Here is a 14187-nt window from a genome sequence, read left to right as displayed (position 1 = left end):
CCCACAGGTGGTGGATAATAATTGGGAAGGTATCTTGGTTTAGGAACCCCCTCCTAAGTAGTGAGAGGTCCCAGCCCCACACCAGGGCCCCAGCCAAGGGTTCCAGAGCCAGGAGGAAAAGCCTCCAAAACTTCTGGCTGTAAAATCCAGTGAGGATTGTGACTGAGTGAGCTGGAGGGCTTCTGGAGTTCCAGGCATTCCTCTTAAAGGGCCCATACACAGACTTACTTCAGCTCACTTCTTTTGAGTTCAAGCACTGAGCACTGGGGCAGCAACTTTAAAGGCAACAGAGACATACAGAAAAAAACTGAATTGTTTGGCATCAGGGTGAGGGCTAGAGGGACAGCTTTTTTCCAGATGTAAGTGCTGGACTTGTTCCTTTTCCAAGCCCACCTCCAAGAGAGCTGGCAGGCAGATGCCATATCTGTTTCTCCATCAACCTGGTTAACATATTCACCCAGCCCTGGTGATGCCCTGAGACCCTGCCCCATCCAACTTGCAGGCCCACCTAAACCATTTATAGTAGCTTTTCCATACAAATAGCCTCACTAGGATCATGCTTTGGATTTCCCTAAAGTCTCTCAAACAAGCATCATCTGGCCTCAGTGTGCTCCATATCTCTTGCTAAGTGACCCCAGGCCTGGCAATAGCAACAGCTGGATTTGGTTCAGAGGTTGGCCTCTCAGGCATCTCCAAGAGCAGCACAAGTAGCAGCCATCTGCAGATCACTTTGTAGCTCATGCTACGTGGCCCCAGGCCAGGCACAAATGGTGGTTGATCTTGACCTCTAACTTCAGGGAGGCCCAAGAGCCAGCTCACCTGGGTGGACAGCTTTAGACCATGTCAGGGAACCACCCAATTATCTCCACAAACCACATATTTAAGGGTGGACTCAGCAGGCACCAGAGCTCCACTGAAATAAGTCATTGTCTATTATGTGAGCCTCCTACATAGCTCATCCTTTATGGTGGTTGCAGCCAGTCTTTACAGTTGGTCAGCCTGGGGGTAAATCCCTTCCATTGATGTGCCAACAGCAATCAAAGTTCAGCTACAACAGGAGAGTGTACACAGCCCACACAAGGGGTGCACCAGCAGAACCCAGCTCAGGTGATCAGGGAGGCTGTGCCCCTGGAACCTACAGGACACCTAAGGCCAATCTACCAAGCTTGGGAGACGTAGCAGCCCTACCTAATACGTAGAAAAAACAAACACTGTGAGGCACCCAAAATGAGAAAACAAAGAAACATATCACAAATAAAAGAACAGAACAAAACTCCAGAAAAAGAACTAAACAAAATGGAGACAGACGATCTACCAGATGCAGAATTCAAAATATTGGTTATAAGGATGTTCAATGAACTTAGCAGAAAACTAGATGAACTTAGTGAGAACTTTAACAAATAGATAGAAAAAAAATAGAACTAGAAAACATGAAAAGAACCAGTCAGAAATTAAAAATACATTAAGTTAAATAAAGAATACATTAAAGGGAATCGAAAGTGGAGATGCCCAGCTGGTGTTGCTTAGAGGTTGAGCAACGACCCATGAACAAGGAGATCATGGTTCAATTCCTGGCCGGGGCACATTACCTGGGTTGTGGGCTTGATTCCCAGTAGGGGGTATGCAGGAAGCAGCCGATCAATGATTATTTTGTAAATTATATCAATAAAAATGTTACACTTTTTATTTCATATTTTTGGGAGACTGAATTTCTCCTTTTCTTTTTGTAAATAAGAGATCCACTCTTTGACTATAATGTGATGACAACCCTGCTTATATCATTGATACAAACATTTTTTGTAGTTTAAACCAAATATTGTTTGGCTTAATCTTTGATAGCCTACAAAATTTTTATGAATTTTGCATTCCTTCTTACAGACATGGTACTCTAGTTTAAATGGTGGCAGATTTGGTTAAATGCAAAACAATGATATGTTTAAAAATAATTTAATATAAAGAATTCTTTACTTCCATTCTTGTATGGTTAACATTATAAAATGAAAATATTAAAACCACAAAGGATTAAAGTGCTAAAATAGAAGACAGCTGTAAGAGGTCTTTTGCAACTTTTTTATTATCCATAGATTTTTGTTCATTCTTATTGTTTGTTTTACATTCTATTGAAGTATAGCATAAGACATAAGTGTACAAACTACATATATACTCATCAACCTTCATAAAGTGAGCTCAGCTATTTAATCAGGACCCATAACAAAAAAACAGAACATTCATAAAACCCCAGAAGCTCCCTTATTGTTCTCTTCTTGTGCCTATTCCATACCTCTCCAAGGGTAAAATCTAACAGGTTTAGGTTTTAAAAGGCATGGAAGGATGAAAAAGAAGGTCTTGGGTCTACAATTTGATTAGTGCAGGATAGGGGAATGAAATAGGTGACCTCACCAAAAGACTGCTGCTCAATGACGTGATAAACTTCACCACCATCATCACCACAACCAAGTCCAATACTCCAAGAAATTTATGTGTCTTGCTCTTAAATTGGGAATGAGACTTCCTTGAAAATTCGAAATGACAAGTATCCCTAATGAGGGTTCAGAGCTCATAAGTATGTAGCCTGCATTTCTGAGTAAACTATAGTCAAGAATATTTTCTGAAGAGTTATCTGGTGGTTTGTACCATATAGCAAAATTTTAACTTCCAAATATGGCCTATAATAAACAGGAGTGGGTAAAAGTTGGATTACAGTTGTTTGTATGGAAAATAATATAATAATCCTATATAATAAAAGGCCAATATGCAAATCAACTGAATGGCAGAACGACTGGTCACTATGATGCTCACTGACCACCAGGGGGAAGATGCTCAATGCAGGAGCTTCCCCCCTGGTGGTCAGTGCACTCCCACAGGGCGAGCACCTCTCATCCAGAAGCCCTGAGCCAGGCTTATGGCTGGCAAATGCAGCGATGCTGGCAGTAGCCTCTCCCGCCTCCATGGCAGCACTAAGGATGTCTGACTGCCAGCTTAGGCCCACTCCCCACTAAGCTGTCAGTTGGACATTCTCTGAGGGCTTCCAGACTGCGAGAGGGCTCAGGCCGGGCTGAGAGATCCCCTGAGTGCATGAATTTTGTGCACTGGGCCTCTAGTTAATAAATAATAATACAAGAATAAACTCATAAATGTAAACCTATTTTTTGCCAGCCCCTATGTATCTTCTCTCACATCCTCTTCTAACAAACCTCCTCCTCTTAAATCTGGGTGTATCTCTTAAGCTTCATGTCATAGACATGACAGAAATGACACTATGTAACTTTTAAGGGGAGGTCAGAAAAGGTAATACTTAGCTCTCTCTTGCTTAAGATAACTTACTGCCTTCAGATCTTTATGCTACTATATAAGAAACATGAATACCTTGACTTTTAGCCTGCAGACAACACATACATAAATAAAGGGTCCCCACCTGTTTCAATCCCTTGCTATTCAAGTCTTCTCATGCAGGTATAGTCAGGTGAGTGAATGAGCCTTCAGATGAGTCCAGCTATTGAGCTGCCCAGACAGTTGGCCAAAGTAATACACAACTTTCTGTATGAATATGACCTCAAACAATATGTCATGGTAGTCTCATGATTTCTTAGATTCATGAAGTTCAACACATGCTGAGCAAAATCAATAGTATAGAAACATTATTGCATAAAATTTTTAATTGCATATAAGAAAAAATCAGTATTGCTTACCTAAGACCATCAGTTATACTCATAGTTGACTTCTCAGCAACAACTTAGATGGCAGAGAAAAGAAAAATAGTATCTTTTGAGTGCTAAATAAAAAATCACACCTATAATATATACACAGTGAGTCTATATATGACATCAGACATATAATATCAACTTTTATATGTTAAGGCAAAAAAAAAAGTCTTCATAGGAACTCTTATAGCACTTAATGCATATATTTAAAAGGAGAAAAAGAACTCTAAAGCAATAATGCTGGATTCTGATTTACTAGATATTACAATAAAAATAGAATAAAGTATGCAAAAAATAAAATGATAAAGATAATAGGAAATAATGGATTCAAAAACACAAATAAATAAAGAGAATCAACATAGTCAAAGTTTCATGTTTGCAAAGTTGGACAACATTTAGCAAATTCCCATAATAGTTGTCAGGAAAAAAAAAATTATAAAACCCAGAAAAGGAATATAGGAAATGTTTAGAATGAAAAGAGGAGCTAACTAAAAATATAACAGTGAATGAAAAGCAAACAAGCACTACAAAAGTATGTAAATTATAGGATTTAAAAAAGATAGAAATCAACACTGGAAAAATTAATAATTTATTATTTACTTAAATTATTAAGATAAGAAATAAAATGATAAACAATAAATTTTAGACAATGAAAAGGAAAGCAATGAAGATAATGGCATTCAAATGTTAAGTTCTATTATTTTGCTATTTGATGAATTCACAAGTATTTATAGTATTTTTATATTATAGTTATACTTATTTTGTTTTACATATTAAATATTTCATAATATAGTTTTTAAGAGATAATTTTCTTAGATGATAATAGCAAATTTACTAAGTGAGTCTATCTGACTATACGGGTACAGTTTACTGTCAGTTAAGAATATATGATAGTTACAGTATACTTTCCTAATTAGGTATCTAGCTTGGAGGTATTAGAAAATGTAACTGTTAGTATAGTTATGATTATTTTCATTGCCGAAAACAACTTGTGTATTAAATATTTTACCTATGACTATTCTATCATACAACTTCTCTTTACTGCAAAAGAGAAGATTTAATTAATGAAATACAAACTTCTTCCTGGATGAAACATAAATCACATTTTTATTGGGATATTTTATATAAACATATTCTACAACTACTCTTTTAATATAAAATAAAAGAACCATATTTCAATATTTAATATTAAGATTATTTAATATTTCTCAGCTTGATTTCCTCAGGCAATTTCCTATGTGGTTTTAGTGGGCATTTTTCATTGTTCTTGCCTTGTCTTCATGATTCTAGCATTTAAAAGGGGTTATGACATATTCAATAAATTTGTTCAGACCTTGACATATTCAAATAATGGAAAATATGTCTTTGTAAAGCACAGGTATATCAGTCTTTCATTCTTTTTATGGTTTAGACTACTTTATGACTTTTTCTCAATAAAAAAAAAACATAAAATTAAAATGACCATGCAAAGGTTTATGAAGCGCCTCTGACCCACGTGGTGAAGCTAATGGTGGCAAAATCATTTCCTAAATCAACTAAAATACCTGAAGGAGACCACTTTATAATACATAAGCAGACAGGAGGTCTGGGATATCAATTTTTTTGGGGGGGGAACCCCTCATATGGCAGCTACACATAGAAAGAAAAATGTCAGTGTCCACAAGTTATATTTTAAATATTTGAAATATATCCCAAACAATACCTACACTGTCACACCTTAGATAGAAACACATGAGAAAGACCTTGACAAAATTAAAATATAATCATTATTTAAATTATGAACATTACTCTTATTTCCTATCTTATTGCTTTTATTTTCTGATAGAGACAAAAAATGAGTGATAAAAACATTGAATCATGGGATTAAATTTATCTTACCATTCCAAAAAGTAAAAATCACACTATCTGAAGAATCTAAGTGGATTGGAATATATGCTAAAATCATATTAAAGTGTTTTCTCTAAGCATCCAAATATAGTTAGCTCTCTTTCATACCTCTCTTGTCATATATATGTGTATTTATATATATATATATATATATATATATACACATACACACACTAGAGGCCCAGTGCAAGAAAATTTGTTCACTGAGGGGGGTCCCTCAGCCCAGCCTGCCCCCTCTCACAGTCCAGGAGCCCTCAGGGGATGTCCTCTGTGGGAGGCAACTGGCTGATCAGGGGAAGGCGCCGCCCCCATCACCCCGCTGCTGCTGCCACTGCCGGCCCCTGCAGCTACCTGCCCTCCTTGGCCCTCACAAACACTGAGGCTTTGTCTGGAAGGATGTCTGGAAGATGTGCAGTCTATCTGGTCTAATTAGCATATTACCCTTTTATTAGTATAGATATTGTCCAGGACACGCTGTCACAGTAACAGTAACAACTGAACAGCAGGTTGTGTGGGGTGACAAGGCCGGCAGGGGAGGTTAGTGAGAGATGACCAAATGACTGAATAGCAGGCTGCATGGGGCGACCAGGCCGGCAGGGGGGATAGTGAGGGATGACCAAATGACTGAACAGCAGGCTGTGTTGGGCAACCAGGCAGGCAAGAGGGTTAGTGAGGGACAACCAAAGGACTGAACAGCAGGAACAGCAGGCTGCATGGGGCAACCAGGTAGGCGGGGGAGGGGGGCAGTTGGTGGTGACCAGGTCGGCAGGGGGAGGCAGTAAGGAATGACCAGGCCAGCAGAGGGGAGCATTTGGGGGTTATCAGACCAGCAGGGGGGGCAGTTGGGGGCAACAAGGCTGGTAGGGGGGGCAGTAAGGGGTGACCAGCCTGGCAGATGGGGCAGTTAAGGGGACCAGGTTGGCAGGGGGCAGTTGGGGGTGACCAGGCCTGCAGGGGTTGCAAGTTAGGGACTATCAAGACGGAAGGCAGAGGCGGTTAGGGGTGATCAGGCTGGCAGGGGGGCAGTTAGGGGCTATCAGGCAGGCAGGCAGGTGAGTAGTTAAGAGCCAGTGGTCCCAGATTGTGAGAAGATGTCCAACTGCTGGTTTAGACCCGATCCCCTAAACTGGCAGTCAGACATCCCCCAAGGGGTCTTGGATTGGAGAGGGTGCAGGTTGGGCTGAAGGGCCCCCCCATGCATGAATTTCATACACAGGGCCTCTAGTATATATATATATATATATAAAAGCCCAGCAACCTAACAGCAGAGCAACCAGAACGACTGGTTGACCAGTCACTATGATGGACACTGACCACCAGGGGGCAGACACTTAATGCAGTAGCTGCCCATTGGTGATCAGTGCACTCTCACAGTGGGAACAGCCACTCAGAGGGTGGGTCCACAGCTGCTTGTCTGACTAGGATAAGCAGTGCTCCCACAGCGGGCCAATCCCTGCAGGCCACACTCCCCACCAGTACACAAATCCATACACTGGACCTCTAGTTTTTATATAAGGGTGTTGAAACTTATTACATTGCTCAATGTATAAAAGTAACCAACACTTGTGACTATAGAGGTCTTATAGTTATTTGTTTTGGTTTGTCCTTAGAGGGAAGTTGAGGCCACAGGATTGAGAAAAAGAGGCAATATGATGTAACAATGGATTGGTGCAGTCCCTGCATTTGAGCAATTTCCACAACCTGGTTTTCAAATATTTTATTATATTATTATTAACTTGGTCATCTTATTTATTATAATGATCATTATCAGGGAAACAATGTTTATCAATGGCTTAAACAAATTAGCAGATATTTTTCTTATTTTAATCACATACAAGAAGTGGTGGTGATGATAATAGCTATAACAGTTCAATAATGCATTCTTTTGTATGTGCAATTCTCATGGCCCCTCCCTAAGATCCTAAGATCACTACCCTGACTCCAGTAAAAATAGACTTAAAGAGCAGAAAGAGGAGGGAAGAATGAGTTAAGCTATAACATTCCTTTTTATAAGGAAGCCAACATTTTCTCATGAGCACTCCTTGCAGACTTTCATATTGTCTACAATTACATCATGTCACCCCCTTCCAAGGACAATGAGGCTTACCTATTCTTATAAATACAAAATAATTAAAATACCTTTAAAAAGGTACACTACTTTAAAAAATATGATAATAAAAGTTTGTGATGAATATTTCAAAAACTGCACCTGGGCATTCTGGGAAATATTATGAAAACAGGTATTGTAGCTGAATAGCACTAAATGAGAAAACTAGAAGTAAATATTTATAGAAAATCTGTAAATCTAAAAATCTTCTTTTGAGAACATAAAAGAACTAATATACCCATAAGGTATATGACAGAGGGCTTAACAACATGCTATTAAGCAGTATCTCTTTTATAACTTTTACTAGAGGCCCGGTGCACGAGATTTGTGCACTGGGGCGGGGGGGGGGGGGGAAGGGTGTCCCTCATCCCGGCCTGTGTCCTCTTGCAGTCTAGGACCCCTTGGGTGATGTCTGCCTGATGTCCGTCCCCTGGGGATCAGGCCTAAGCTGGCAGTCAGATATCCTTCTCTAAGTCTGGGGCTCTCACAATCCGGGACCCCTTGCTCCTTACCGCCCATCTGCAGCAGAGGTGGGAGAGGCTCCTGCCACTGCCACTGTGCTTGCCAGCCATGAGCCTGGCTTCTGGCTGAGCAGCTATCCTTCTGTGGGAGCGCACTGATCACCAATGGGCAGCTCCTGCATTGAGCGTCTGCCCCCTGGTGGTCAGTGAGCATCATAGCAACTGGTCGTTCCACCATTTGGTCAATTTGCATATTAAGCTTTTATTATATAGGATTGTTTATCTTTGTTACTGCTATTAACATTTACTTTACTAAGGCAATAGAATAGACTTAAGGTAGATAATAATTATACACTTTGTTCTGTGAAAAAATATTAGTGGAAAAGAGAAAGTTAGTGCTTTAATTGTAAAATTATATGATCGTCAACTATTTAATGAAGTTATATGAATATTGTCATTATATTTAAGGCAAATGTATTTCCATTTTTGAATCTGAAAATAAAAACAACTTTTGGAACTTTCACAATTTTTAAAAAAATGCTCTAAATGGATTTTAGTAAATTTTTAAAAAAATATGTATTTTGAATGTCTACATAAATGCATAATAAATGCACCACTTTATTATTGAATTAATCTACCAGATATATCCATAAGAATAAAAATAGACAATTTTCTTGACTAGATATGCATTTATTTTAAAAGGAGCTCATAATTGCTAAAATATGAGTCAAGCCATAATATCAGTGCTACTGAACCATTCCCAGTATCAGGTGGAGAGATAAACATGATCAGACTTAAGCTGTTTAGCTTGAAATTCCTTTTCTTGTTTTTCCTTGATGAAAGAGTTATTCACTTTTACTATCAAAAGTAACTTTCCTTTAACCATTTGGCCCTTCGGTGGTCTTTTAATTTTTCCAAGAATGAGTACATTCCTGCATAAAATACTATTATATAATGCCAAACAACACCTGACACCTCTCAGAATGGCTATCATCAACAAATCAACAAACAGCAAGTATTGTCCAGGTTGTGGAGAAAAGGGGACCCTAGTACACTGCTGGTGGGAATCAGACTGGTGAAGCCACTGTGTAAAACAGTATGGAGTTTCCTCAAAAAATTAAAAATGGAACTCCCATTTGACTCAGTCATCCCACTTTTATGAAAATATTCTAAGAAACCTGAAATGCTCATCAGAAAAGATACATGCATCCCTATGTTCATAGCAGCACAATTAACAATAGCTAATACTTGGAAACAGCTTAAATGCCCATCAGCAGATGAGCGGATAAAAAACTGTGGTACATTTACACAATGGAATACTACATAGCAATAAAAAAGAAAGAACTCTTACCATTTGCAACAGCATGGGTGGACCTGAAGAATATTATGCTGAGCATAATAAGCCAGTCAGAGAAAGATAAGTATCACATGAACTCACTCATATGTGGAATCTAATGAACCAAATAAACTGATGATCAAAAATAGACCCAGAGCCATAGAAGCATCCAACAGACTGTTGAACTTCAGAGAGGAGCAAGGGAGGGTGGGTGGGAAGAGATCAGTCAATGGACATGTATGCATATTTGCATAACCTGTGGACACAGACAATGGGGTGGTGAGAGCCTGGTGGTTGGGGGGAGAACAGGATCGAGTTGGAAGAGGTTAATAGGGGGAAAAGGAGGACCTATGTAATACTTTCAACAATAAAGATTAAAAAAAATAATAATAATAAAATAAAAAGTAAAAATAAAGAGGTGAAATTAATTTTAAAGATATATTTTATTTAGCCCAATATTCAAAAATATTGTCATTTCCATATGCACTTAGTGTATATCTATTAATAAAATAGTTTATATTTTTGTACTGTTTTCAAAATCAATTTTTTAGAGTATATCTCAATTCAGGCTAGCTCATTTCAAGTACTCAATAGAAACTGTGGCTAGTAACTTCTGTATTGGACAGCCCAACTCCAGAGGATCTGATATGTTGCTTTTCTGTTTCAGGCTGATTAAAGCAGCACTTCTAACTTCACTATCAAGCTAGGTGTTGAATTAAAATAGCTTTATATAATTTGGAGCACATAACAAAGATGCATACCTACAGAAGATGCATAACCACCTCTACTTGAAAATAAATCAAGCATGAATGTTAAGCCTAAATATAGACTACATATAAGAAAATATTTAGATAATTATTACAAATCTGCTTTTAATTTTGAAACATAGCAATCAAACATTAGAAGATTAATAGAAAAATTATAATACAATCCAACAGTAGAACCTTATAGAAGCAATAAAAATAGATATATAGACAGCTGGTGTGGGTCAGTGGTTGAGCATTGACCCATGAATCAGGAAGTCACAGTTCAATTCTCCAGTCAGGGCACATGCCTGGGTAGCAGGCTCCATCCCCAGGGGGGTGTGCAGGAGGCAGCCGATCAATGTTTCTCTCTCATAATTGATGTTTCTATCTCTTTATCCCTCTCCTTTCCTCTTTATGAAATAAATAAAAATGTATTTTTAAAAATAGGTATATAATATATATTATATTTAATAATACAATATATATCTATGAAATATTTTTGAATACTTGTATCAAGATGCTTTCTTTTTAATGTACAGATAAATCATCTAAATTAGGGAGGAATTGAAGAAAATTTTAAAAGAAATAACAATTTTAGGTACACAATTGTAAGGAAGGTATCAGTCATGAATGTCAATGCTATGTACTAGTAATTCTTCCATAGACCCCAAGGTAAGAGATCAATGCCCCTGTTTTTATAAGAATTTTTTGCCAATTCATATTGCAAAGCTACAGATATTTTTTGCTATTATATTGGATCATGAGGAAAAGTTCTGTCCCCTGAATGTATCATGTTGCAAAGCCACATACTCATCATACTCATATTGAGGAACACTGAAGTACTGAAGCCATGAGAGTGAAAGTGCAATGGTTCTTAGATTGCCCTGAAAAAAATCATCTTAAACACAAAGGAGATATTTATGAGATGTATTGCGATGGATATCACACTCTGACCTGCTGTTATGGCCAGTGCCATAGAACTGGACAAATAAGCCATCATCATCATAAGAGTAAACATCATGATGAAGGAGGACTCTACCACTGGTTTCAAGTCTAATAAGAAGAACGTTATACAAGTAAAAAGAATACTCGCTAGCATTCTCATGGCTAGTAAATGAGAGAATAGTTTCCCAAGTAAATAAGATGACACTCTGTAGTACCCACTGATATATTCATGTATAAAGAGCTCCTTCTCAGCCACAAATAATTCCAGGGATGTTATATTTCTAAAACACTGGTTGTTTATGAGGAAGAAGAGCAACCCAGCTCTATTCTGGATTCCTGTAGGGTCACTTTTTAGATCATAGAAAATGGTACCTAGTCCCAGGATGATTGTTACATTTTTCTCAGCTATAGATGCCTGTGGACCACCCAATATATTTTTGAAAAAAATGCTTAGAAATCCATTTAATTTGATGACAGAAGGAGGCCGCATAGGTGATCTCCTTGAAGGCTTTGCTTTTTTTCCTGTACCCTTGAGAGTTTATCTAACTCAACTTTTGTTTCTCTGAAGAAGGTGGAGTTGACATAAAACACAGCTAATGTTTCTATGAGTGGATTATCTCTCTTGGAAGGCTCTTCAGTCTCCTTAGCTTCACCATCTTCATCCTCTCTGTTTAATACCACAGAAGAGGAGTCTCCATTAATGACATCCAGGAAGAAGTCTGGTGGGCCACTATAGGGCTCACAGTGGCAATCAGCTAAGCAGGCCCATGGAACATTAGGCTTTATGAGGCCAATAAGGTGAGGTTATCACACAACTTGAGGATGGAATAACGAGGCTGATGAATGGAGATGATGGATTGTCTATTTGCTATTATATTGAATCATGAGGAAAAGTTTTGTCCCCAAAATGTATTATATTATGTTGCAAAGCCACATACTCATCATACTCATATTGAGGAACACTGAAGCACTGATGTTTAGATATTCTTTTCAGCATTAAAAGAACAACAGTTGATGAGCTTGAGTCTAAGCCAATTGTGGGCTTATCCAAGAACAAAATGGATACATCATAACAAGCTCCATTTCAATACTAGTCCTTTCTCTTTCTATTCCAGACACACTACAGATAAAATAAGTTCCAACCTTGAAATCTGCTAGTTTAGACAGACGTAACTCTTGGATAACCATGTTTATTTGTTATTTTGTTGGTGTGTGTGTGTGTGTGTGTGTGTGTGTGTGTTTTCATGATTCATCATAGTTGTCAGAAGCCAAAGAACTACTGAAAACTGTAAACTTTTTCTCACTGTCCAGAGTTTCCATCACAACATCATCTTGTACCTCATAACCTGAGTTACATTTGAAATCGTCAGGTTGAGATGCTCATTTATTAAAACATCTCCAGATAATCCCTGTGGATTTTTCCTTTCAGCTAAAATACCTAACAACAAAGATTTGGCTCTACCTGCAGGTCTCAGAATGACACTGAGACCAAGTCTTATGATCCCATTAATATTTATTAGTATTTATTTCTCAACTGTTTTTTGATTAAGTAGAAAGCCACTCTGCACTTCCACTCCATAGCTGTTGTTATGAAAATTTAACATAGCTCCTTCAGTAAATGTCTTCAGGTTGTTGGAGATTGTCCCAGGGAGACCACTGGTGTTTCTTTGTGACATTTGGAATAACAAAAAACGTGCTCACTACCAGAAAACTTCCAGAGAGTCTGCCTTTCTTGTCTGGCTTGGATGGATTTGGTCACCACTGGTGGCTTGCACCCTCCATGAAATATTTGTAAGTAAAATAAGTCACAAGACATTATGTCTGGTATGACTTCATTTTGGTGAAAAAATACAATGATTTGAACATATATGTATAATAAAAAAGTTAAAATGCTATAGATCAATCTAAAATATAATATATGGATCCTTATTATTTAAATCTGTATCTTTTTTCATAGGCTTAGCTACACATTCTAAATGGTACTATTTTTTGTTCGTAGAAATATAAATTATGGAATAGCAATATACATATGTAGGTAATCTGAAAGCTTTCTACTGTAAACATTTGGATATGTAAGACAAATTTTATAAAATATTCTTGTATATGCATAATTGACATCATATAGAGGAAAGCACAGTTCTTCATGTTCTACACTTAAGAGTTCAAAACAACCTCAATAAGCCTCTGACAGTGAGGTTGCTATTGTTGCTTTCCAAAGTTGATGGGTATGTGAAGATGAATGGGGACCTTTTTCAAAACTTAGAGAACTGGGTTTTAGTTGACAAATAAATATAAGATTACATTCTAAACTAATTACACTTGTATAGCAAGACAATTTTTAGCTCTAAATTTACAAAGCATATTAAGATTACTATTGCTGTATAACAAATTTCACAAACTACCAGCTTTAAACAACCTTATATTCTTGGGTTGTATAGGTTTAAAATTCAGAACGAGAGTAGTGCAAGTGTTGTATTTGTTGCAGGATGTCTTGGGCATATGCCTGTGAAGAATTCACAAATAGGGATGATGCCAGGGCTGGTGGCTGAAATCACCAGAGGTGTCTTCACATGCCTGCGAGTTGACTTTGGTTAGTGTGTAGCAACTCAGAGAGAAGCATTAACTTGTGGTCTCTCATGTAATTTGGGCTTTTCCACTGAGTAGAAGTGCCATGATTCCAAAGTAAAATGTCCTAGAAAACAAGTCAGAATTAACATTGGTTTTATGACATCGCTTCAGAAGTCCTGCACATATTACTTCCATACATTCTATTTGTCCAATTTTAGTTATTTATATCGACAAAGATTCAAAAGAAGAGGATAAAGAAAACACTTCAATGATAAGAGTATTAAAGAATTGGTGGACATAATTTAAAACCACCACATTCTGCACTTTGGCTAAAAAAGTTTTATATTCCTCCCACTTGCAAAAACTACCCTTTCCCAGGATCCTTCAAAACTTTTATTTCATTACAACATTAGGCTCAGAATCAAGGTCCAGGATC

The 14187-nt window shown here is 37.7% G+C and overlaps 1 pseudogene across 1 annotated transcript; it reads right to left on the bottom strand.

Annotated features, from left to right (window-relative positions):
* Positions 1 to 10996: 10996 nt before the first annotated feature.
* Positions 10997 to 12859, bottom strand: LOC308244197 (broad substrate specificity ATP-binding cassette transporter ABCG2-like; annotated as a pseudogene). The gene is made up of 2 exons: positions 12155 to 12859; positions 10997 to 12044 (listed from the first exon to the last, which is right to left on the bottom strand). The product of its transcript is annotated as a broad substrate specificity ATP-binding cassette transporter ABCG2-like (transcript).
* Between the last annotated feature and the right edge of the window lie 1328 nt (positions 12860 to 14187).

The sequence above is a fragment of the Plecotus auritus genome (assembly GCF_963455305.1).
Source record: "Plecotus auritus genome assembly, chromosome: 3".
NCBI classification, from domain to species: Eukaryota; Metazoa; Chordata; class Mammalia; order Chiroptera; family Vespertilionidae; genus Plecotus; species Plecotus auritus.
Note: the sequence above shows the minus strand (reverse complement) of the source record. Positions and strands in the feature narration are given on the sequence as shown.